The following is a 25,725-nucleotide window of genomic DNA, read 5'->3' as shown; positions in this document are numbered from 1 at the left end:
GGCTTCAAGAGCTTAGATGTGGTTGGAGAGTAAAAGGGAACCATAAGAAAAGTTGCACCAAAATTTACAGGGAAAGCACAAATAGTTCCATTTATTTGTTTTTACAGTGAAAATAGAAATAGAAATGCTAGCACCAGTAAGAGGATTTTTGGGAAGCATTTGTGTTTTTCTGTTTTGTTTAGTTTCTAGTTTTCCATCTCTATTTTATCTGATAACATTGCAGACTCAGGCTTGCAGAAAGGCTAGGATGGAGAGAGACCAGATATTTTTTTATATGTGAACCTGACTTAGTAAAGGCATGCTTACCATTGTCCAGTCAAGTATTGCCACTGACAACAGAACCAGTTGGGAAAGAAATGGGAAGCACTGCAAAGCTTTTCCATGACCAGTGACTTGATGAGCAAAATCTTAGTAATGTCATGACCTCTGACACTGGGTGTGTAAAGTATTCTTCCCTTAATCAGCATCTCAGTAGAGTACAAGTGCCTCTAAATGATGGTATGAATTATTTTCATACACATGGCTATTGATATACCATGCACCAGCTGTAAAATATTTTAATACTCTGCGCAGTTGGAGATGACATCAGATCTTCTTAAATATATACTAAACCTCTGGACCACAATTCAAAGTGTATGTTCTGCCTGGTCTGCTGAGGACATAACCGTACAAAACCAGGATGCCTTTAATGAATAAAACACTAGTCACTGATACCATGTGCATTATACATACTTTCCCGTTCACTGGCAAAGCAGTTACAGTTTTCACTGCCTGGAGCCATGCTACATTGGACTGTGACTGTATCACATCTGAGAACATAAGCACATTGAGGCAGTGCGGTCTTTGAACAGGAAATGTTGAAATGAAACCAAACGTGCTGCCCAAAATGTTCCTGGCACCTCTGCCTCTGAGTCAGCAGCAAACCCACACCTCAGCCTGCTCCTGGGGTCACCCTGCAGTTCTGCCCACAGGACCAAACCACATGTTTGCCACTGCTCAGAAGAGCTGACACTCAGCAGCTCTCAAACTGCTTGTTTGGACAGATTTCAGTGCAAACAGTCAGACCTTGTCTAGTACCTCTACTTCTATAGCAGTTTCAACAGAGTATTGTAGCTCCATTATTTTTCTGCCCTAAACTATCATTTTTTTGTCACTCCACACTGCTAAAATAACTACCATAATCTATGCCAAAACCATAAAGCAGCAATACTCAAAACCACATTAAGGCTTTAACATAAGCTTGTGTTCGGCAAGGCGAATTCAAAGTACCTCAGCACTAATTGCACAAAAAGACCCCAGCACCAGGATCCTACTTGGTCTGAACCTGGCAAAGAGTGTGCCTTTGCTAATCCAGAAGTGCCAAAGGAATTCAAGATGGAAATACATGAGAAACTGGCCCCAATGCTGCAAACTGTAAGAGAATAATGCTTCATCAATACATGCATTGATTCAACCATATTTATTCCAAACTAGTATAAGGAAAAATTTAATGCAATCTGGAAGCAGAATATTTTTGTGCAATGTTATCAGAGAAGAGTGGTTTGGATTTGTGTTTTTCTTCAGGACTCAGTTGCACCAAAACAAACAGCTCCTCCAGGAAAATACGAATGTCAATGGAAAGACCCATGATAAATCATTGTCTTAACCTAGCATCCAAGTGTCTCAGCTTCCTTCATGCATGGCAAGAAGTCCCTTCTGATGGTGAGTGTCTACATGTGCAATACATGGACAGTGTAATGGGTATTTGTCTGATTGCATGAGCCAGGAGGAGCAGGGGTACACTAAATGATGGGGCTCTAGGGACAGCCCACACCCTGTCACTGGTGCCCCTGTCCCCAGAACCTAAGTGCAAGGTGCACCTTGTCAGCAGATCACAGCTCCAACCAGTCAGCAACAGCTGGACACCACAGGAGAGGATGGGAACTGCAAAAGGTCCATTTTCTGTAGAGTCTCCTAGACCGTTCACAAATAGTGCACAAGCTGTGTGCTGGATTTAGTGTAACTTCACCGAGCTTTTCTCAATTCCACCCACTCTTATTCCAAACTGAGAAAGACCATAAACAACTTTTGCATAAAAGTCAGTTGATTAGGTTTGCTCTTTTGCTATTTTTGTCTAAGAGTGCTTGAAGTTTGCTCCCATTGTATACTGATCAATAAAACAGTCACTCATGCATCCCCCCCAGAGCTGGTGCTGAATGTATAAAAAGACAGAATGTGAGTGGTTCAGCTGTCATTTGCATCTGCGCAAATCAGGCTTAACTTGATTAAATAAATGTAATTGCACCAATCAAAACAAAAGTTTAAACACTTTATTTCAAATACTTTTGACAGACTACAGTTAGCGCAGTAAGATTTAAACCAACAAAAATTTCAGCTGTTACGGAAAATAAAGGAATATGTTGATTTCCTGTTTGATGTTAATGTTAATGTTAACGTTAATGTTAATGTTAACGTTAATGTTAATGTTAAATGTTTCTCTTTCTCATCACACCTTTCCAGCAGAGCAAATATTTTTCGATTAGGCCTAGTAACCAGCGTTTCCTAACCTAAGAGATATATGATGAAGACTATATCCAAAGCCTTCAGCTTTCCACTTCCTGATTCTGGCATTTCATTCACTTTAGTGTAAACTTATCCAGTCAAGAAAGGCCCTAACTTTTTTTTCCCCGAGTCCCAATAATCCTGGTCCTTTTGCCTAGGCACAATGCATCCTACTATACTTTATGTGTAAGGTAGATCTTCTAGAAATTCAGTGCAGATTGCTTTTTCCTTTCCTGCTCTCCAGGTTATTCTTAGTTACCCGTACGAGTCTCAATACATCCAGAAAAAACTGCTTTTTGCCTTTTGGCTTTGAGAAATGGGAATTATTTCTGAAGAAATTTCTAAATATTTGCTCTGAATGCCTGAACAAATGAGTTATTTTCTGTGACTTGCCTCTTGAAACCTTAAATCTGTTAACATTTTGGCATCAGATCCTCCGTTCCCTCAGTGTCTCAGATCCCAGTGTGAATTGATGGCTTATGAAAAAAGGATAAAGTAATTTCTGGAAACATTGAGAACCAAGAAAAAAATAATTAAATAAAAATAGAAAGGAAAACATCTTAGGCTCATCTGGAAGCAGAGGCTGGACTGAGCAAACATTAGGAGTTTCTGGTGGCTCTATTATTATGGTGGTTTTACTGTTGTTCCTCCTACATCCCCAAAGGGCAGATTGAAAAAACTCCATGTCAGTGGGTGCCTGGTGGCCCTCGGGCTGCTGCTTAGGATTTATGAGAGACTCTGCAGAGACCTCAGAACACACCCGGGAGGAGAACAAAGAATTTGGTGCATTTACAGCCACTTCTCCATCCTCCAGCCAGGGTTTTGCTCCAGCTACACTCACTTCACTCTGGAGAGAAGTAGGGCCAGTCAGTGCCTGGTTAGCCCAGGATTCTAGTTTGATGGGAAAAATACTCTTACCTGACACTGAAAAATTGCTATAGGTGTATTTACTGCTCTCAGAAGCTGGGCTTGGAGGATGCTCCAGTTTTGGGAGTGGAAAGCAAGTCAAAAGCATTATTTTCTCATGTCAGGACAGGGCTGGCCTTCAAAAACAGATCCACAGTTGCCACTTATTCAAGGAAAACTCCAGTTGTGAATCGTAGGGGCTGGACATCCCTCAGACAATGGGATCACATGCAAATTCTAATTCCTGCATTCTCTGCTCTGAAACAAACCAACTGCCCAGAACAAGATCACTTATGGAGGGGGAATATATATATATCTATATATCTATATCAGCTAGTTTTAGACTTTCCCGAAATTACTACACTCCAGAAGCACTAACAAAGAAGCAGATGTAAGATTTTCTAAGACTTATCTCCAAGGCAATTATTTATAAATCTACTTGATTCATTATGTGCCAAGCCTAAATTAACCCCCAAGTTTAATAACAGAACTGTATATGTAGCCTAGCATATTGCAACCAATTGTGCATGCTAGGCATTTTGCTCTATAAATTATTTTTGATAGCATGAAGCAATTTTGTCCCTTTTGAATATTTTAGGCAGAAAAATAACTTTCTCACAGAAAAGACCTTGGCTAAGGCCAGTTGCTGCTGTGGGATCTTTTATCTGGGTGCTTCTGGAGATCTCTGAAGGGTCAGGGAAAGCCGGCATTGTATTTAGTCGAGAACTGCACAGAAAAAGCACACACCCAGATGCTCACTTGCACATGCACACACAGAGTTATGTAGAAAGCTTCAAAGTGTGGTCTTAATCTCCTCCTTCCCATGATAAAATAAAATCAAATGACATGATTCCCTAAAGACTAACATTCCCCAGGCTTAGCGATTTTGCCTATGCAAGAGGCATCATACTCCTAGTGGCCAGAGGCAGTGCACACCAGAAAGGATGGGGCAGATGGCATGCTATGGTGTAGTTTTGTCTGTGCTGTAGTCTCTGCAGCATCAGCTACTGATTTGAAGGGACAATGCTATTTATGCAGTGTAAAAAGCATTGCAAAGTTAATGTTTGGAGGCTTTTTTTTGTTTTTGTTTTGTTTTTTGAGGATTTTATTTTTTTTTTACTCATCTCCTCTACCAGAACACCATTTGCTGTTGCTTTTTAATGAAAGTCAGCAAAGTAAAGGATTTTAATTTAGGCTGTCAGTCAAAAATAATGGAAGAGCTAGAAGACCTGACACTGCTTCTTTTCTGTGTGCTGACTAAAGCTGTGGCAGGGGCTAGGGTATGTTTCAGCAGGGGTGAGGAAGGAAGGACCAGGGCTAGAATTAGCAACTGGGCCTTATCTAGGACAAATATTACAAAGGAATAAAGCCATTAAAAAGCTGCATATTTGCTGATGCAAGAGCAGATGTGACTTTTTTCCACAGGAACAAAAAAATAATCAAAGCAATAGAAATTGTGTTCTGTGTTGTTACAGTATCTGGCAGGAACTCCTCTTTCATCATGCACAGGAAAGTTAAACTCAGAACAGGATCTCTTAAATAAATGTTCACAACCATACACAGCATGGTGCTGGCTACGTCCAGGAGCCTGACAAACTGAGTGAGGTGATGAAAACCTGTGGGTACTTGTGACTGGAGGCCAGCCTTGCAAACCATCCATGTGTCTGCACAGAGGCTGTCACCCATGGCACTGAGCCCCTGGGGGCAGCAGGGACTCCCCCTCTGTGTTCCTCACATCTCCAAACCAGCTCTAGAGCAGCCCACTGCAGTGGAGTAGACAGGTGAAAGTAAGCAAGGCAGATCCATATCTGTTCCCTAGGGACACCCACTGACTATGGAGAGATGGAGCTGCTGGCTCAGATTGGGGTGGCAGGTCCCATGGACAGCATTGTCCCCAGGTGCAAGGACCCTAATGCAGAGGGGCTTATGTGTGCACAAAAGAGAGGGGAAGCTTCCTCATGCCTTTTCTGTACCTCATCACACTAATTTTCATAGAATCATTTGATTTGGAAGGGACCTTTCAGATCATCAAGTCTAACCATTAACCTGTCACTGCCAAGTCCAACACTAAACCATGTCCCCATGTCCACGCATCTTTTGAATACCGCAATAGTCACTCCACTACTTCTCTGGGAAGCCTGTCCCAATGCTTGACAACCCTTTCAGTGGAGAAATTTTTCCTAATATCCAATCTAAACCTCGTTGGTGCAACTTGAGACCATTTCCTCTTGTTCTATGTCCTGTCACTTGGGAGAAGAGACTGATACCCACCTGGATGCTTCCTTTAAGATGGCGGTAAGAGAGTCATAATGTCCCCCCTGACCCTCCTTTTATCCAGGCTAAACAAGCCTCAGCCACTCCTCATCAGACTTGTGCTCCACACCCTTCCCCAGCTCCATTGCTCTTCTCTGGACAGGCTCCAGCCCCTCAATGTCTTTCCTGTAGTGAGGGGCCCAGAACTGAACACAGGATTTGAGGAGTGGCCTCACTAGGGCTGAGTGCAGGGAGACAATCACTGTCCTGCTCCTGCTGGCCACACTATTGCTGATACAGGCCAGAATGCCCTTGGCCTTCTTGGCCACCTGGACACTGCTGGCTCACGTTCAGCCACTGTCAACCAGCACCCCCAGGTCTTTTTCCACTGGGCAGCTTTCCAGCTACTCTATCCCCAGCCTGTAGCAATGCTTGGGGTTACTGTGATCTAAAGGCAGGACCCAGCACTTTGCATTATGAACCTCATGCAACTGGCTCTGCCCCATCAATCCTGCCTGTCCAGATGTCTCTGCAGAGCCTTCCTGCCCTCCAGCACATCAACACTCCTGCCCAGCCTGGTGGCAACTGACTGAGAGTGGGCTCAATCCCCTCATGCAAATCATTGATAAATATATTAATCCAGACTGGCCCCAATACTGAGACCTGGGAAACTCCACTAGTGACTGGCCACCAGCTAGATGAAACTGCATTCACCCCTGTTCTCTGGGCCTGGATATCCAGCCAGTTTTTACCCAGTGAACAGTGTTCCACTCTCCGGTGCTGAATGCTTTTTTTGCCACTTGTCCCACCTTTCATTTCAAGAGGAAGTGGCGTCTGGTTTTGTTAACTGCTTTGACATTAGTTTCCTATATGGCATAAGAGGATGACATCTATAAAAAGCTATCTATCAAGCTATCTATCTATCTATCTATCTATCTATCCATCTATCTCTCACAAATGAAGAAATAACTCAGCCTTAAATGAGATGCAACTCCTGATTAAATTGCTACATTAGTTATATTTGGCATGCTATAACCTTGAATACTAAAAAAAATGGGGAAAAAATAAGACTATATGAAAATAGAAGGATGATATTTATGTACCAGACAGAGTTAGGCTTCAATCATTTTGGTTGAGATGCTCAGTTTTACTCCTTCAGTTGCTTTGTAAAAGGGCTACAAGTCTAACTCTCCTTTTAATTCCAGCATTCTGGGACTCATTATTTGCCATCCATGATGTTATTAATTCTGGCTGCCTGAACATTTTCATTATCAGAGGAAAAGGAGGTAACCAAAGATAACTTGGCGGGCATTATTCCTGTTTAGGTGCTCCTCTGAGATTTCCTTTTGACTGCAATGTATTTCATTAATTCAGAGGACATTCTGGCAAGGATGTCTAATTAGATCTGCTTAATGGATTTCATGTCACAGAGGCATGTAAATCTTGCCACGAAAGGCAAGGTTTGTATTGAGAGATAATATCTTTTATTAGACTCCCAGATAGAATTGAAAGGGATGAACATAATTTTCACTTTTTTTTTTTTTAAAAAAGTGTTTTGTTATAGACTTTCTAACAACCTTTCTTACCTCTTCAGACAGCTACAAAGACCTGACAGGCAGTCCCTTCATGGCTTATTTTAACAATGACTTGCTCCTCAATAACCTTTTGCACATATGTATTTTTCTTATTTCTTCCAGAAATTTAGTCTTCTGACATTCATCTGTTTTACCACCCACTGCATGTTATACACTATGAATGTTTATTCAATTTTCCTTATTCAGATGATGATACTATTCCAGATGGGGTTTCCTTCCACATTTCTATATCCAAATATCACCCACTCCCAAACACTACAAAATGCTACTGGAGACATTACATTTTTTGTGTTACTGCCCACTTTACTTGAGTCAAGGGCATATTTGTCAGCTACATACATTTGTCAGTTTGAATACCCAAGACTACCCTTAAAATATCCATTCATTCATCTTAAAATCTTTAGTAGAGTCCTGCAATCTTTAGGGGGAGTGGAGTTGCTGTGCCTGACTTGTGGGCTCACCTGCTCTCATGAGAGCAGTGTAATAAGTGCATATGCAGGCCTGATATATTAGACACCACAGAATAACAGGTACCTAGTTTATGGTGGCTTTTCATGCCTGATACTGGTATATTTTCTGCAAATCATACAAAATTGATTACTACAATTTCAAAAACTTTAGTACTTTTAAGTAGTTTGGTATTATATATACACACACACACATATATATATACATACACACACATATATATATATATTTCTTGACATCTTAGGATGCAGTTCAACAGGAACTTCAGATCTGTTTTGGCAGGTACTACAAAAATTCTGGACTGATCTTGCTGGATTTATTATAAATTTTCAATCCCCTTTTTCATGTTGCTAAAGACATGTTTTCAATTATATCCCAAGATAAATTGCATAGGCTTATTCATTGTGACACCAATGCTGTATCATAACCCACTGTGTATGACCCTACCTTCAAAACAACCTGCATGTATGTTTGTGAGTCACAAAAAATGCCACTTCTGAAATCACAGTATTGTCTTATATTCTTGGGAAAAAAATGGGCCCTTTGTTGGGAAAAAAATCTCTTAGCTGTAGAAACTAGAAATTAATTATCTCATGTACAGTTTTGGTTTGCAATGAGTGGCAGGGGGATGTATCAACTCCTACATCATCAAAATATAGCTTTATTTTTTAATGCATAATCAGTTATGTGTCAAAGCTGGTTTTTAAAAGCCTCAGTTTTAGGGTATCTCAATGTTGATTTTCAAAGATTAGGTGACAAGAAACCTCTAGAGATCAGACAATTTAAGATATTTGTAATTTGGCACCTGAAAACAGAAGTTGTAGAAATGTTTTTCTTACTAACAAATTAATTTCAGTTTTGATCAGACAATGTTTATTAAAACATCAAATTAGGCATATCTCATAGTTAATACGGTTGTACCTTAAAATAATATGGCCTTTCTATTTTCCAAAATTACATCCTTCCCCAAGTCCAAACAAGGAAGTAAACTTCATTAATGCACATCAGGTTATGCTCTTTGCAATATTGATAATAGCTATTCAAAATGATGTGTCTTCACAGTCCTCTTCATAGAGCTAAGTGAGAGTGGGTTTTGGCAAACAGAAGCTCCAAAGTTTGTAAAAAGCAAGCACTTGCTGATATAGCAAAACCTTTAAATTGGGTAACCTGGAAACTGGTTACCACACTTATCCATTACCCCCAGACACAACACCCATGAAGGACTCAACTTCAGTCTGCATCAGTCATGTAAAAAGCCATTAGTGTAGGTAATTGCTGCTCAGTAGCCTTTAGGAAATGATTGCATGGTCTCAATTCAGTTCACTCAGCACAGGTGGCCACATGACAGAAACCACAGAGTGCTGCCTGGGCACTATGACCCAGCTGCCCCCTTCTCCTGGGAAGCCCCTTCCTCCTGAGCACATCTGGGCTGTACCCAGCAAGGGGAGAGACAGGCATTTCCCACCATCAGTTAGCTGCTTCTCTCAAACAAGAGGCTCACTTCTAGGAGGGAGGAAGAAAAGCTCTGGAGCCTCGGTAAGCCTGGGGTATTAATAAAAGCAGTTTGGTTTACAGGATAAAGTGGAGCCTTTATCATCAGCAGTTCAATCTATCAACCTAAAAATATGCGAAATCACAGGACTGGCTTCAACACCACATGAAACAAAAAGCTTAAATAAAGACTATTTGGGGAAGTAGTTCTAAAAGATAAAGAAGAAAGGACATCCAAGACTGAAGGTCATACTAGACATTACTCCTACACTGTAAAGCTTAAAGTACTGAATATAGGGTTGTTGTAACACAGGGCATAATAGCTGTCAAGATATTTTCTTTAAGAATATAGATGAGGAGGGGGACAGGTCCAGGAGAGAATCTCAGATGTGCAGAAGTGGAGGGAGTTATGAGCTTCCAAACTGTGTTTCATTTGCTTGCTCCTTTAGCCACTTTAATTTTTTCCTAAAACTTAAACCTCCGTCTAAGCTTCTGGTTTCTTCAAGGTGCAATTTATCACAGTCCTATTTCATTTTGAAATGCACTAAAGCATCAAGGCAAAAAGGGAAGATGAAGTCTATTTAATCCCTCTGTTGCACTGCACTAAGAGCAAGCAAACAGGGAGTTGTAAGTTTATGAGGAAGGCAGAAGAAGAAATAGGAATGGAGTAATCTCATTGCAACTGGGTACAGAGATCCTTAAAAAAGCAGTAATACACTTCCAGAACTCAGCTATTTGATTGTAGAGCAGAAAAGCACTTTCAGCCTCAACTTGACATCATTTGGCATCTCCTTAACTAGCGGGGCAAAGAACACACTGCTATTTTACATGGCTATGAAGTAGGTGCCACAAGAGATTTTAGCTGCAGTGAGGGCCAAGTACAGACATCAAAGGCTGGCATTTGGATGCAAAGAAGTGAGAAACACACTTTATTTCTCATAATGAGAAATGCGACTTATGCTTTATCAACCCCGAACTTCTAATAGGAGTTACATAACACAAAGCTCTGCTCCTCTCTGCTGACTGCCAAATAGCTATCAAATATTAAAGAGATGAGCACGGGCTCTGAAAGGGGGTTGTGTGATCACAGAGCAGCAGCCTTAATGTGCACATGTGCGTGCATGTGCCTCTGTGTAGGTGAGCAAGAGACTCTTCACAGCAGGGTACATCCTGAAGGTCAGTAAATAAACCCATCAACCTCCTTTCTCTTCCTTACATCTCCACCATTCCCAGTTTCCCCAGGAGTAAGGAGCCCTAAGCAGGAAGGGAAAGAATTGGGTCAAGTGCTGTTTGCAACCACTCTGCTGATTAATTTAATGAACTGTCAGGGATGGACTGCTGATCTCAGAACAAAAATAATTATTTGGGTTTGGAAGGGACCTCAAAGACCATCTAGTTCCAATGCTATGGGCAGGGACATCTGCCACCAGCCCAGGTAGCTAAAAGCCACATCTGACCCAGCCTTCAATACTTCTAGGGTAGAACATTCACAATTTTTCTGAGCAACATTTTCCAGTGCTTCACCACCTTGGCAGTGAAGAATTTCTTCCTGATACCTAATCTGAATCTACCCTCTTCCGGTTTAAAACCATTCCTATCTACTACAAGCAAGCCCTTGCAAAAAGTCCCTCTCCATATCTTCTCTAGGGCCCTTTTTGGTGCTAAAAGGCCTCAATGAGGTCTCCCTGGAAGCTTCTCCATGCTGAACAATCCAGCTCTCCCATCCTGTCCTCATAGGAGAGATGTTCCATCTCGCTGATCATCTTTTTTGACCCTCCTCTGGATTGCTCCAGAAGGAGTCCAAGCCCCTAAATCCCACAAGCAACATGACATGTTAAGAGATAGCAGTGGTACCAACCCTCCCAGCTGTGGAGATTTTTTTGAGATCCAGTGATGGAACAACATTAGTTGCTTCCTTATACCTGTGATTTAAGTAAATCTTGTAGGTTTTTCTAGAGAGGAGGAAGGGAAAAGGAAGCTGCCCCTTGGATATACAAGACTTGAAGCTGGCATTATTAGGACTGTGACTAGAAGAACCAAATCAAGCATTGGGAAGAAGGTGAAACATGGGGAAAACTCTATTGGGCATTTTCAATACTAACCTTCAGTTTAAAAACACCTTCTTGTAGTGCTGAGTATGCAGGGAGGTAAGCCCTCCTGACAGTGGAAGAGGCTTTTCAAGTGGATCAAAGACCTGGAAGGCAAAGAGGAGTGGGATGTCTCTACTGGCTTCCAGGTTGTTTTCTAATAAGATGAAGTATAATTTGATTCCTTTTGTAGTCTCTGCTGAGCTAGCCATTTTCACAGAGGGAATGAAAACAACTTCAGGACTTGTGGGGAGCAAGGCATAACTGCTGACTGCTTGGTTCCAAGTAGTTCACCAATGCATATAGCCTAGTCAAAAAACATGCTGGACAGGTATATAGAGAAATGCACTAAAATTTACTGTACAAATAATTTGGGAGGGGGGGGGGGGGGCACTGAGGGATGTGGGGATATGATGGGAAATGAACCTGAAGAGTAGAAAGAGTGTTACTTTGATCCAAATACTATTTAAAAAAAATAAAAATGGAGAGTGTCCCAGCCAATAAAAATTAAATTCAAGTGTGAACTTGAACAATGTCACTGTCAGGTAAGCTGAGATCTGAGCATGAAACACATTGCTATAGGCTCTATCTATAAGGCACTAATCCCAAAATGCAGGATATTTATGTCAGAGGTTTTTGTTCTGTCAGTGGAATTAAGAAAAGCAGAGAGAATTTATCACAAAAAATTATTTAAATTGTACCTGCTTTGACAAAATATAGCCATGTATTGAATAACCCAGGATGTAGTACATGTTTGATAAAGGTTGGTAACATTATTGCGGAAGAGCCTTTCCTTTTTTTAAATGTATTTTGATGTATCCTGTGTGCTAAGTTATCTGGAAGCCTTTGTGACAAGCAAATTTACTAGTGAATTTCTCAAACTTTGCCTAGGAAAAACGTTTTCCATTATGAACAAAAGAAAGTAAGAAATGAATCTGTCAGTGGTTAACATCACCAACAATTTAGTGGGGAGCACTTCCTGAACAACAAGAATAATAATAGTCCCATATTCATGGTCTAAAGATAAAAATCAGAAAAATCTTTTTCTGAAAGAGAACTACATAAGCCAGTGGGAAAAAATATGTGTATGTGTCCTACTTGGGAAGGTAATTAATGAAAAAAAAAAAACCCAGCTAGCCAAAGACTGCAATGTTTCTGGTAACAAGTGAAATTGTTCCACGAGAGTCTCCCCAACATGCTTAGCAATGTTTTTCAAAGGTCTTTGCTATCAATTTAAGTTTTAACTGCCCATTTTTGCCCTATTGCCTAAAATCTAAGAGCAGGCATTGTCCATCCCATGGTCTGCCTTTGAGGCCACCAGATCCCAAAATACAGTACCCTTCCCTAAAAATGAGTTTCTTCCCTTTTTTTTTTTTTTTTTTTTTTTTTTTTTTGCCACACCCATACAAAATGACCTACCCAGAGGTACCTCAGTTCTGGAACAAGGAGACCCAGCCCCATGGAGGACATGAAGCAGCATGGCCCAGAACCAAGCTCTGCTGGGCATGATGGCTCCTACTTCCACAGCCTCCTCCCTGCAGATCCATAGCTCACCCCAGGCAATGCCCAGCACACACTTGAGCAAACCAGACAGGTCATGCAGCAACATGTTCATTTACAAACTCACCTCCTCCGTGTGTTAGTTAAACTTACATTAAACTGATACTCCACACACAGAGGTTCAAGGATCAATGCCATGTAAACAATGACAAGCCTTTTGCAGTAAATGAAAGCCCATCAACCTACAGCTGAGTTTAAACTGGCAGTGCCTGCCATGAATAAATGCACTTTAATCCTAACTGCTGGCATCACAGCAACGCTCACTCAGTTTTATGATTCAGCTGATGTTAGTCCTTTCATGAAGCAGTGCAGTATACTAAAGCCTTTTTTTTCTCCTCCCTAAAAGATCATCTGTGCCTTTGGGTTTTCTTTGGATTCATTTTCATTATGAATATGTCATGCTATGAATGGGGTATTAAAGAACAGACTGGTGGCAGACTGAACTCTCCCTTTTAGGTTTATGGTCAACAGGCCCCAATAAAAAGAGTAAAAAAGAAAGTGGCTTTTTTAAACTTCCATTTAAAAGCGCCAGTTATTCCCTGAAGCTCAGGTACTAGACTTAAATGAGTCAAATAAAAGGAAAACTGAAATGATAACAGTGTGCTGATCGACAGCAAGCAACTCCACATCAGACAACATACTGGGACCCTGATTTCTGCAGAGTTCTGCAGAGGATTCCCACATGGCTTTGCCCTTCTCGTGTTTGAGGGTGCCCTGCTCAACAGGAAGAGGCACTGTTGCTGTGGTTTCTCATGGCTCCCTGGAATATGATCAAACACCCAACAAATAATTTTTGTAGTACCACAGTCTGAATATCAACTTTTCTTTCAAGCACTACTATTTATACTTGATTGTTTTCAACAGTGCATTAAAAGCCAGCTGAAGCTGGAAAGAAGGATAGTGCAGAGGATATACATATTTTTTACTCCAGACACATTAAACCCACAGCCTTATTATGCTTTGTACTTCAGAGACATTAAGTAAGCCTTTGACGGACATCTCTCTTAAAAACTGTCAGTTATGCTTCATTTGTACTATCCCTCTTTAGTTCCATATGGTCAGATATGTCTTTTACTGTAATAATGATACAAAAAATTAACAGACTCCCTAATTACTCAGTGTGGCTGCAGGGCAGAAAGCACAGGTCAGGCTGCAGCACTGGCAGTCACCATCCAATTGCTCTCCTGATATCCATGGTCTCTCTTCAACTGTGCCCATTTCTTCCCTCCCTTTCTTGCCTTATTTTTCTCTAGAACATATACTTCTTTTCTAACTCATTGCTTCTCCTTTACCCACACACAGCTATTGTGTGAACTTGGGCTGATAACTGGGTTTAATTAACCATACTTGTACAGTGTAGTAATGCAATTTCAATATGACTGTCATGTTAGGAATAGTGGACTAATATAATGGTCTACTGAAGCGCAGCATTGTCCGTTAAATTGAAGGTGCCACTTCTTCTAAAACACAGAGAGCACAGCCACCCACATGCTTCATATACTATTAAAACACCCTTATTCAAATTCACTATCAAATAGACTTCTGAGAAGAAAAACTGTATCTTGTAGAAACATAAGGTGGCCTGAAACTAAATGCATAATGGTTTATGATGAAAAAATGCCCCTGTCACCAGCTGGAAAACATTATTCACTCAGCACTGAAAATGTATTGGGGCAAAGGACTGACACGAGGAAATCCACGTCATGATTGGTGTGAGAAATTTTGCAGCTCATGTACATGGTCACCTTTTGCTTGATGCCTCTATATCCTTTCTCATTTTGTTTATTTTCATTATCTCTAATGTTCTGTGCACACACACACACACACACACGAAAAATCACTGCAGAGGTCTCAACTATTCCATGTTGATCAACACATTTCAAAACATTCCTCTGTCCTGTCCAAGGACACAGGTAACATTTTTGCTGCCATAGCCAAGAGAAAAGTCACACTGCTAAAACTGCATGTGTACATGAAGTCAGGATGACGAGGGAGGGAGTATGTTTAGGCAAATTTTGTTTACACATAGTCAGGAATGTTTAAAATCTTCAGGGATCTGAGCACTGGAGCCAACTTGGAAGCAAATGTTCCCACCCTTGCCTACAGTTAGAACTGCAGAATGCTGTTGGAAAAAGTCTGCCTCTTTAGGAAAGCAGGCAGCATCTACCTTTACTCCCATCCAGTTTTAAAACAAAACTGGGAGGCTTGGTGTTTTCCACAACAACTCAGTAGTCAGGGTGTTAAATCAGAGCAGGAACAGCCAGGTATATTTGCCTGCTCTGACTAATTCAGCCCAGGCATTTGAGTATCAGTCTCTCAGGTCTGAGGGAAGGGTCCTAAACATAATCTCCTGCCAGCAGTTTTTCAAACTGGTTCTTACCAAACTGTTCAGTGTTCTATAAAACATGATATTGGCTGTGCTAAGTTAAATCCAGTATTACATTGTGGAGACAGGACCCTGGGAGATCAAGGCTCATGGTTCAGGCCAGGAGAATATAAGACCTACAAAGATGTGGAAGAGCTGCAGCAGGAGACACTGAAAAGACATCTGAAGAGAAACAGCAGGTTGATCATGAGGAGTGGGGGACAAAATATGAATCAACACACATCTCCCGATTATGATAATCCTATATGATTTGCCAATCCCTTAACCATTTTCCCATAGCAGCTGAATATGCTGTCTCCTTTAACCATGCTGTTACATCAGTGGCAGGTCTCAGACTCTCACTTGTCTGTATCATCCAGCAGTGGTCATTACAGGCAGGCATGTGGTACCCTGTCACACAAACCAGTGCTGATGGGGACATTCAGGACTCCAGACGACACAGTGTTTTGATATACAGCACTATGCAGTCTGATATGCCAAATGAAGGAGATCTAGACAGATGGATTAAGAAATGATGGCCTTAAAAAGAGGGTGAAAAGTCAGGTCTTTCTAATCTCATTCAGCAGACTATAGCATGTTTCTACCTTCCAACAGGTGGGTCTGAACATTGTCATCTTTCTCCACAAATTCTCCCTTATCATAATTTCTGTGACTCTCTCTCTCTCTCTCTCTATTTGTAGTAAGACATTTCAGTGACTGGCAGTACTTTTTCAGCTACAGAATTTCAGACTGGGAAAATTAAAGTTTGCTGGCCATTCTAGACATGGCCAGGGTTCACAGCAGGGCCTTGCAGTACTCACCTTCCATTTCATTCACAAGCAGAACATGCCAGCATGACTACAAGGCAGTCCTAAAGAAAAGTTTGATGCAACACTGGGTCCCAGGAGAAAAATGTTTTGCTTTCCCTTTGCTGATCTGTATAACGGTAATTACAGGATATACAATATTTAATCACTTTGGTCAGTTGTTTGCATGGATTACTGAATACCCATGAAAGCACCTGGTTGGCACAGGTCCAGATCATGAAGCACTTTGTGAAGTGCTTAACAAAGAGCAGGGCTGAGGTGCAGCTTGGCTGACACTCACCTTTCGAGCATCAGTGAAACCATAAATGGCTTTGGATTTTGTATCCAAAATATTTAAATTCAGGGGTGTCTGGGCTTGCTGCTGTTGTTTCATGACCCTTCAGCAGGTGTAACACAGTCTCCTGTATGACATAGTCTGTGACCAAGAGCTCACACTGGCAAGACTGCCCAGTGGCATACCCTTTGTAAAGATGGGACATCTTCCAGTGCAAGGGGGACATACAGCATCATGCATAAAGGACATGACAGTACTGATGACACTGTACAGTCAACAAAAAGCACTTAATAATGCCCAAGAACTATTTAAGTTCAGCCTGCTGCAGTTTCGTACCTAAAAGTCAACATTTAAAGGCAAAACCTCTCCCATCACAGGACTCCCCACGTTGCAATTGAACCTCCAATTAGTTTCATTATGGCAGCTCGCAGACAGAATGGGACTTGCCAAGCCACAAGCCCTGTAGCTGGCAGTGCAGCTTTATCTGTTCAGACAATAGGCACCTTTGTTCACGGATGCTGTCAAAATATAATGGAGGAGCAAAATCCAGTGTGGAAGTGTCTCTGAACTGCTGTAATTGGAAAACTGTGCCTGCAAACCAGTTCTCTTTTTTTTTTTTTTTTCTTTTCTTTTTTCCTTCAGCACAGGTGTTGGGAAGGTTTTAGAAGGACATGAGCAAAGACTTTTCTGACTTGAGGTTTTGTTTGTCAAGCTCTGTTCCTCTGTTCTACTTCTCCACAAGCTATTACATAGTAGCCTTTACTGTAGATAAGAGGCTGGACCATGACTAGGGTTGAGTCAGTACAGAGTGGATTAATTCTGCTCCAGCAAATGAAGTTTGCCTGGATTTACAGTGATGCAGGAGTAGAGATTCTCGCCTGTTTCTGCTCTTCCACTGAGGGAACTAGATAGGGAAGCATGACTATTTTGTGCCTGAGGAAAAAATATATGTTAGCACCCCATTCAGAAATACTGAACATCCTTGCAATATGGCTCAATAAAAGAGTAATTTGAATTGAAATTTTGTATTTTGTGGACAGTAAGACGCAGTTTTCACTTAACATTTATGGGTTTGTTACACGGTATTCGGTGTTAGCTCTACAGACAAGCTAAACATGATTTGTATTATTCTGGAAGCCCAGAAAGCAGACAACTGAGAATTCTTTTAACACCAGGAAATTCTCATTTGGCATAGAACCAAAACGGCCAGCTGTACACAGTGTATGGGACCTGTCAGGGACACTGTTGAGCAAAAAAAGCATGATTAGACTGCAAATTACAACAACCAAGTTGTTGTTTTTAACATTCTTGCCTCCACCTCAAGTATCTTTGGGCGTTGCACTAGCCAGTGCTGGTGACGTCTCATACAGCTGCCTTGAAGGGGAGTATGATCAAGGAGGCCAGAACAGCCTATGATTTGATGTGATAAATTAAATATGACAGATCATGGTCCTGCTGCAGTGCTGTGTGGAAAGCTAGGTGCAGAATGCACTGGTCTCCCAATCTAACAACCTTCTCCCCCTGACGTGGTGGGCACTGGGGCTGCCTTAGTTCCAGGCAAGCTTCCTCCAACAGCAGGTCTGGCAATAATGCTGTGCCCTCTCCAGGAGCTCTGGCTGGCAAAGCCCTGCCAGCTACAAATTGTACCTTATCATGGCTCAGCTCAGCAAAGTTATGCTGGCCCAGGCTAGACTGGACGAAGCCTTTTGAGGGAGTTGTGCTATTAGACTGTACATCTCGCGTGCTCAAAAGCCACTAAAACTTGTGAATTGACTAGACTTTGCAGACTGAGAGCACCAAAACACACCTCACACCATCATTATCACCTGGTATTTAAAAGAAATCCTATCCTTAAAAGAAGTGTAATCCTGCATGTCATAAGAGTTGTGCTATCTCTTGGGAAACACAGCCCTGCCAGGAAGAAAGCTCATTAAGGGGTTGGGAACATGAAGCACCCAAACTACCACTGCTCTGCTGCATTGCAGGACAGCTTTGGAGCAACTGGCTCCAATTTTCAAGTTTTTCTCTCTTCATTTGCTTGTGAAAGCAGATGCTTTCCTCATAAATTCCATTGTTTTCATGAAAATCATTCAGAGAGCATTTTCTCAGCCTTTTTCATTAACTGCACACATTCACCTTGCAATACAACAATAAAGTAATACCCAACTGTCAGCCATGTGATTCTTCACATTTGAGGTCACTTTGACCAGAGATAAGAGAACTGGCCTCATTAGCTCAGCAATTTTGACCAGACATGTTGATAGAAGAAACCTAAATTAATTTAACCTGCCACACATTTACTCAAACCTTTCCATTACCTGAACACGCAGATGTCAAATATCCTCTGCTCCTTGCACTCTCCTGCTTCCCTCTTTGTAGAGAGTAGAACTTCTGTACATTTGCTTTGTTATCGTTCAGAAGTGCCTAACTATACTTTTAAAGAAAATCAGGCCAGGGAGTGAGGCCAAGAGCTGGCTCCTGATGGCTCACTCCCCTTTGCTGCCTGCTGTTTTGGCCTCCTCAGGACAGCCTCTGGACATGTCCTGGGATATGCTGCTCCATCCCCTAAGGCTGACATGATGGAGACTACCCCACATTTGTCTGTGTCTTCCTTACAGCATCTCTGCTCTGACGTTATATCAACACATCATCGTAGTGTTCTCATGTGGGAGCTGCTTTCCCGTGGTCCCAAGGTACTGAACACAGGTCCTCCATTTCATGTCAGCAAAGCAGAACTCTGATGCTTCCAGAAACCTGGGACTAAAAAGATGCACCAGAAATAATAATTATGTCTCAGGACCACCACTGACTGTTTGGGGCTCACAGGAGATTTAGGGCTGAGGGCTATGTGCTGTGGATGTGGCCAGTCTGCTCCTAAAGGACCCCTCAGGTTTGGGGGACAGGGGGAGCAAGCACTGTCTGAACTGAAGGTGTTTGACTCATGCAGATGTTGGCATTGATCAGTAAAACTGAGCCCACACCACTGACCCAGCCCTGCCCCACCTGGCTTGACACTTGCAGAAACCTGCATGTCTGGCAGTATTTATGTGAAAGGAGATGTCTCTCCCACAAGGAGAGATGTCACAGTGCAAGAACACACCTTGTCTTGTCCATAAATCCTTCTGAAAACTTACCCCTTGGTACCCATGCTTTTCCAAGCATGGATTTGTAAACACAGTAAAGAGTACTTTACTATTAGAAACTACACATGAAAGCAGCATGCAGTATCAAGAACAAATAATTACATGTTCTAAAACTTTTATCAACTTCAGTTCAAAAAGGTTCTGTAGATAATTCATGTGCTTTCAACAAATAACATTCAGAGAAACAAGACTGCATTAAGTAATTGAAGAATTGCTCTACAGGAAATGTATACTTAGACTCTGCCATCTTCTAATTCTATTTTCAAAACAAGCTTCTTATTTTAAGAATTATGTTGAATCTTGATATTTTGTTGTTGTTAGTGTTGTGTGCTATTCCCATAGCAATAAAAAACAATTGCAACTAGAGCACGTGTTTGTTAAAAATAGCCAACTACTTCAGCAAGTTATTCTTGTTTTTAAAATGTTTCCATTAAGGTCCATTAAGATATCAAAAAACTCAAACAGTTTGACATGGTCAAGAAATGTTCTTAAAATTAAGTTTCTTATTGATCTCCAATTTAATTTTAAAAAGCTCTGTATTAATGTGTGACAGCTTAAAAGACTATTCAGTACTCATAATTCTATGGTTTTTGTGCATGACTGAGGAATAGAGGAGACAACAAAGAATCAATATTTTTCTCTTTGAAACTAAAAATAATCTGCATTAAAAAATCTTAACATTTTGTCAAACTAGGAGGTTCAACTATTCAAAACCTACTGTTCATCTAAAGGGCTGACAAAATATAGTTTTTTGAATGTAGATATTTTTAAGTTGATACTTTCTTAAAGCATTTGATAGGAGGGGATTAAGAAACATTAAGCAGACAAATTAATGCAGTTTCTATTTGAAAAACCCATTATGGTAAATAAGCCTCAGTATGGACCCTGGGACACACATAAATTTCTTAAGACTTTCAATAAACTTTTCATATTTACAGCATATCCAACTTCATGCTTTATTAGTGTGACCTCAGTTTTCATAAAGTGTGAAAATGGACTCCCAACATGAACTCTCTTTGGCATTTCAGCTGCAATGCCACTGCTGAATGCAGAATGTAAATTTCTTCCCTGCTTTCATTATCCTAATGAAGTACTTATAGCCTATTATTAATACCCATTTGAACTAATGTTTTTAAATATGCATAAATATCAGAATGTATTACTGATATTTTTTTTTCTCCACCATCCAGAGGCCCCTTGAATTCATCTGCTGAAAGTCAGATTCAAAACGCTTTCATGGAGGAGGATCCACACACAGACCATGCCTGAAGAAAAGCACTTCCATCAGCCCTTACAGTTCTATGAAAGAAATTAAATAAAATTACATCAGAAGAACAAAATGAAGGTCCATAGAAGTGCTTCTGGGAGCCAAGTGCCAAAATCTTTTGGGGGATGAGACTAGGAGCTGTGGATGTTTGTGCTTAAGAGGAGGCACCGAGGAGTGAAGGATCTGGGCTCCTGGCATGACTCAAAGCCATGGGAACCTCACCAACTTCAGAGGGCTGCACACGCCTCATGAGGAAGTAGGAAGGACTGGCAGGGCAGTGTTAAAAGAAAGAGAGCCTGTTATTATGAAAGGCAACCATCACTGAGAAAGGGTCTCATTCAGCAGGCAGAGCTGTGCTAAGGCATCACATGAAGCACACTGTGCTGTCCTCTCCCTCCTGGCAAAAAAAAAGCATCCACTCAAGTGAGTTTCAAGCATAAAGTCTCCCCAGAAAATAGTTTTAATTGTGTGCATTCGGATAAGCAATTATACTAAAGGCTATTATGCCAGTTACCCCAAAACAATATAAATAGTCATCTCGCTGACAGATAAAACACACAGTGCCAAACTCCTTGTAACAACAGGACAGGCTATTAATCCCATTCAGTTTTGATGATATAATGCTATGGAATATATTTCTGCCCACATTACTGACAATTAATGCAGCTTGCATGCTGAGAGAAGAAGCTTTGTGTTCAAGGGGAGTAAAATTTCCATGTAAATGTGGGACAAAGGTACCAAATGGATGGCAAGCCTGAAAAGGAGAGATTTACTACTCAATGTGCATATTGCCAAAGAGACTTTTTTTTTTTTAATAGTAGTAATAGCAGAGAAATGTCCTGCCTGTTAACTAATTGGATTTGTGCAATTCAGGCACACTAATTTATACTGAAACGGCTTGCTTGCCTTCCCTCTTTTCATCCTGGCAGATGGACTAGGCAAAAATGTGAAATGCACTCAGTCATTGCTACTCATAGCCCACTTAATTCACAGGCCTTTGTCAAAACTTCTTTAGTTGAGATTAAAAGAGAGGGTACCATATCTATCATAACCATCTGGACTGAAATCTGCCAGTCTGGACCGATTGGACAGAAGCCGAAACTGTACTAAAGAGCAAAACCCTGTTGGGGCTCAGTGGAAAGAATTCAAGCACAATGGAGAGAAGGTGATCCAGGAGCTGAGCACACTGAGCCTTGGTCTTGACTCCTCAGCTCCTCTGCTGTTCATGCCACTAGAGATAGGTTGGTGAAAAATGCTAATCAAGGCATTTTCTCTCTCTCTTTTTTTTTTTTTTAACTGACAGTATTTATACAAAGTGGGAAGCAGCTAAGAACATAGCCTGCATGCTGTACTTTGAAAAATGAGAAATTGATTAGGCGATGTGCATCAAAACATCACACTTTTGGCTCAGAAAGCTCTTTCTAATGAAAACATAGTGCTGGTGGCTGAGCACAGTTAGTGTATTGACTATTTATTTAGAATTCATCAAAGCTCCGAGTGCTCAAACTGCCTCTGGCACAGGATAGAGGAGCCAGTCTGAAGAGATGAAGGGCAGGACAATAGTCCAGGTTGGCTGGTGGGTAGGTTCAGCTCTGATTTCATCTGCTGATAATCAGGAGTCTCCATAGATCCCCAGATTCCTCATAAAAATTAGCAGCAACCATTCAGAGGGTATTTGTTCACATCTGTAATTGCAAAAAGCAGCTAAGGCTTTGTAGATCTACACCTACCTCTCCACAGCTACCCCCAGCCTTTTAATCTCCAGAGTGAATGATCATGACAGTCTCCACACTCCACAAAGCTGTTAGGACATTAACTTTTGTGGTTTTGTTTATGTTTTTTTCTGGTTTTTTTTGTTTGTTTGTTTTGTTTTGTTTGTTTTTTGTTTGTTTGTTTGTTTTTTAAGAATGCCCTACCTGCAGCCAAGTATTGGGAAAAGCAACAGAGCTTATCTCATTTCTTAGTGAGTGAAATTCCTCCAGGTGTGACAGGTCCAGGTTTGTCTCAGTGCCACCCTTCACTGTCAAACCAAGTACTGCATGAAAAGGTCTTTGGCTCTGAGAAGTGAGCAGTATGGGGGTGACAAAGCATAGGAACCTCTTTGAAGACTACATTTCTAAAAATCCACTCTACCAGTAAATAAATGTTATTATGAAACATTATTTGCACTGCACACACATTTCTAATATATATGCTTGCTTGTGAAAATTTCTGCTGTATATCTTATCAGATATTCAGGGTCAAATCTGTAGGTGGCTCCATTGACTTGAATAAATTGACTTCAGTTTCCAAAGATCCTAAATCTGATTTTGATATATTTTATTTTAAATACAGCTGACTGAAAGCAGAGTGACTCTATTAATTTTTTTTTTCTTCACAGAGAAGAACGGCTAATTACTTGTTTTATGAGCTGGTGCATTTAGTTTACATTCATCTGACTTGATTCCAGTATCAAACTTATTTCAAAAGTATCATTGTATACACAGTGGATTGCAGTAGGCTAGACTTTTGCTTCTACATCAGATTTTTGATTGTATGGGTTTCAAAGGAAAAGAAAGAAGTTCTATATGTAAACAATACTTTCTCCCCCCCCACAAAATACTTTGCAATAGTTATTTTTTTAACACCATCAAGACAGCAATGATAAATCAGAGGATAGAACACCTGGAAGTATACATAATACTGATAGTATTATAAGAAACAGAAACATCCCCATGATATTTGCATGTAAACAATGAGTTTATATTATTTATACTAGCAAAAATGCTTATGAACTTTGTTAATGCTTTCAAAATGACATTAGTAGCCATTGTTATTTCCAGAGGGATTACAGATTGCAAGTAAACACAAAGATAAGAAATAACTCTCTGTATTAAGTACTCAGAATAGAAATCATAATAGGAAATTTTTTACTGATGTAACATCTTGAACTCCAAAGGAAGCATTGAGTTCCTCTCAGCTACAGAATCAGAGCAAGAAGCAAGATTAAAATATATCAAGGAAAGCAGGAGGTAAATGGACAGAGATGAGGATAATGATTTGGTGAGACAAGGTACTTATATACAATTGCAGTCCCTGGAGCCAGAAGTGACCACCTGTCCAGAGACAGAAGCCAGCAGTAACAATTTGCAGGTTAAATAAAAGGACTCCCATAAAGGATTTACAAAGTAACAACACACTATCTTTCACTATTTGTTTTTTTTTTCCCCCAAGTAAAAGGGACTGTATAGATGGAAAGGGCTGTGTATTTATGAGTAAAGCAGAGAAGCTATTAAGAACAGTGCAAAGATAAGTTTACAGTTGGATGATATAATGTGCTGATAAAGCTGGGAGACGCTTCCTACCCAGAGTATTTTAAAGCCCTTGACCACTGTTGCAATACTAACCAGTTAAATGGGGTTGGGACACGCAGCAATTTACAGAGAAATGAAATTTCAAGGTGCCTTATGTGAAATTACACAAAAACCCACCCAAATTTTCACAGCACTGCAAAATTCCAGGATGCTTTGATGTTCAGATACATTTAATATAAACAAAACCAGCAAAGATTCAGATTCCTGAAATACCATGGGAAAAGGCCAGAGAAGAAAATGCACTTTCTGTACAAGAGTTGGGTTTCTCAGCAGCAATGGCCAATTTTGTGCCTTTGAGAAATGTTTGGTCAGGACCTTCCATCCCCCAGCTGAAGACCCTATGGCCTGGCAGCACAGCCTGCAGACCTCAGCCTCGTCCATCTGCTGAGCCTGCTGCACCTCACCAAAGCACAGCTGCCCCTCTTGACAGGAAACGGGAAAATACAGGGCCACCACTCTTGCAGCATCCCTTCACAGTGATATGGTTGTATGTTACAGACCCCAGGTCTTCTCAGATGGAATAGAGAAGTCTGTGGGCACGGGAAAGTGCATTAGCTCCAGACCCCAGAGCGGGACAGCTTTGGGGTCTGGGTGATGCTGCAGCCCCCATGCAATAGTGGTGGCTGTTTGGCAGCAGCTGGTGAGCCAAGGACCACAGGCTCCCTGAGCACTTCTCTACATCCTCCTCTGATGCAGAGAGCTTGCTTTTTTCCTCATTTAATGAATATTTAAGTAAGCCGTGCAAAGTGGGAACACCACTGGCAAAGCAAAAAGGGTATTCTGGGATCAGCCGCTCCCATTCACGTTTATAGGAACTGTTCCTGGAAATGGGTTCAAGTTCCCCCAGGCAGTAAAGGGAATTGAGCCTCTCACATCTCGGGTTAGTGGTATAATTATCTTCAACTGAGTAAAAAGGCAATGGGTTCACCCTTCCTCTTTGGTTTTCTAACCCAGGCTTTTATCTCATTTGCTTTTATTTCAGAGCTTGAAGACTAAATGTGACACAGAGAAAGAGAAAACACTGGAACAAGATGCATGGGGTTTTTTCTTTCTTTTGGGGCAAGAAAGAATTTCTTTGTCTTGATTTAAACAAATTTTTTTTGCAATTGATTGCTCTCTGTCAGAGAACTAAAGAATGAATAAATGTGCTATTCGCAGTTCGGGATTTTATATCAAGCTCTCTGTTTTTTTCTTCACTAGTAAACAAGCAATGCACTCATACAAAACTTTAAGAACATCAACAAATAAATGTCATATAAAATAATTAGGTTCTATTAAAAGCACAAGTTAGAAAATGCTAAATAACTTCTTTTTTATTACACTGTTTTTAATGGAGAAATCATTATCTAAGTATCCACAGACTACAGTTAGTTCAAGTAGTGTTTAAGGATATTACAGTTATTTTGGGGAACAAGTAAGAAGTTGTAGTTGACCTTAAGTTGTTTTTGAAAGTCCTTTAAGTTAAAGCACAAAGGGAAATAAATCCCAGAAAGAGGAATATATGCTTTTCCTTGCACACCTTTCACTCCTGCAAATTAGTATTTAGCAAATGTCATTAAAGAGAGTTAATACAGCCTTATCTGTCTCAGCAAGAT

The 25,725-nt window shown here is 40.8% G+C and overlaps 1 protein-coding gene across 1 annotated transcript in view; it reads right to left on the bottom strand.

Moving 5' to 3' along the window:
* Positions 1–25,725, bottom strand: part of SH3RF3 (SH3 domain containing ring finger 3) — a 242,854-nt gene that overhangs the window by 146,353 nt on the left and 70,776 nt on the right. The window lies entirely within an intron of this gene.

This window comes from Cinclus cinclus, chromosome 2 (genome assembly GCF_963662255.1).
Source record: "Cinclus cinclus chromosome 2, bCinCin1.1, whole genome shotgun sequence".
Taxonomy (NCBI): Eukaryota; Metazoa; Chordata; class Aves; order Passeriformes; family Cinclidae; genus Cinclus; species Cinclus cinclus.
Note: the sequence above shows the minus strand (reverse complement) of the source record. Positions and strands in the feature narration are given on the sequence as shown.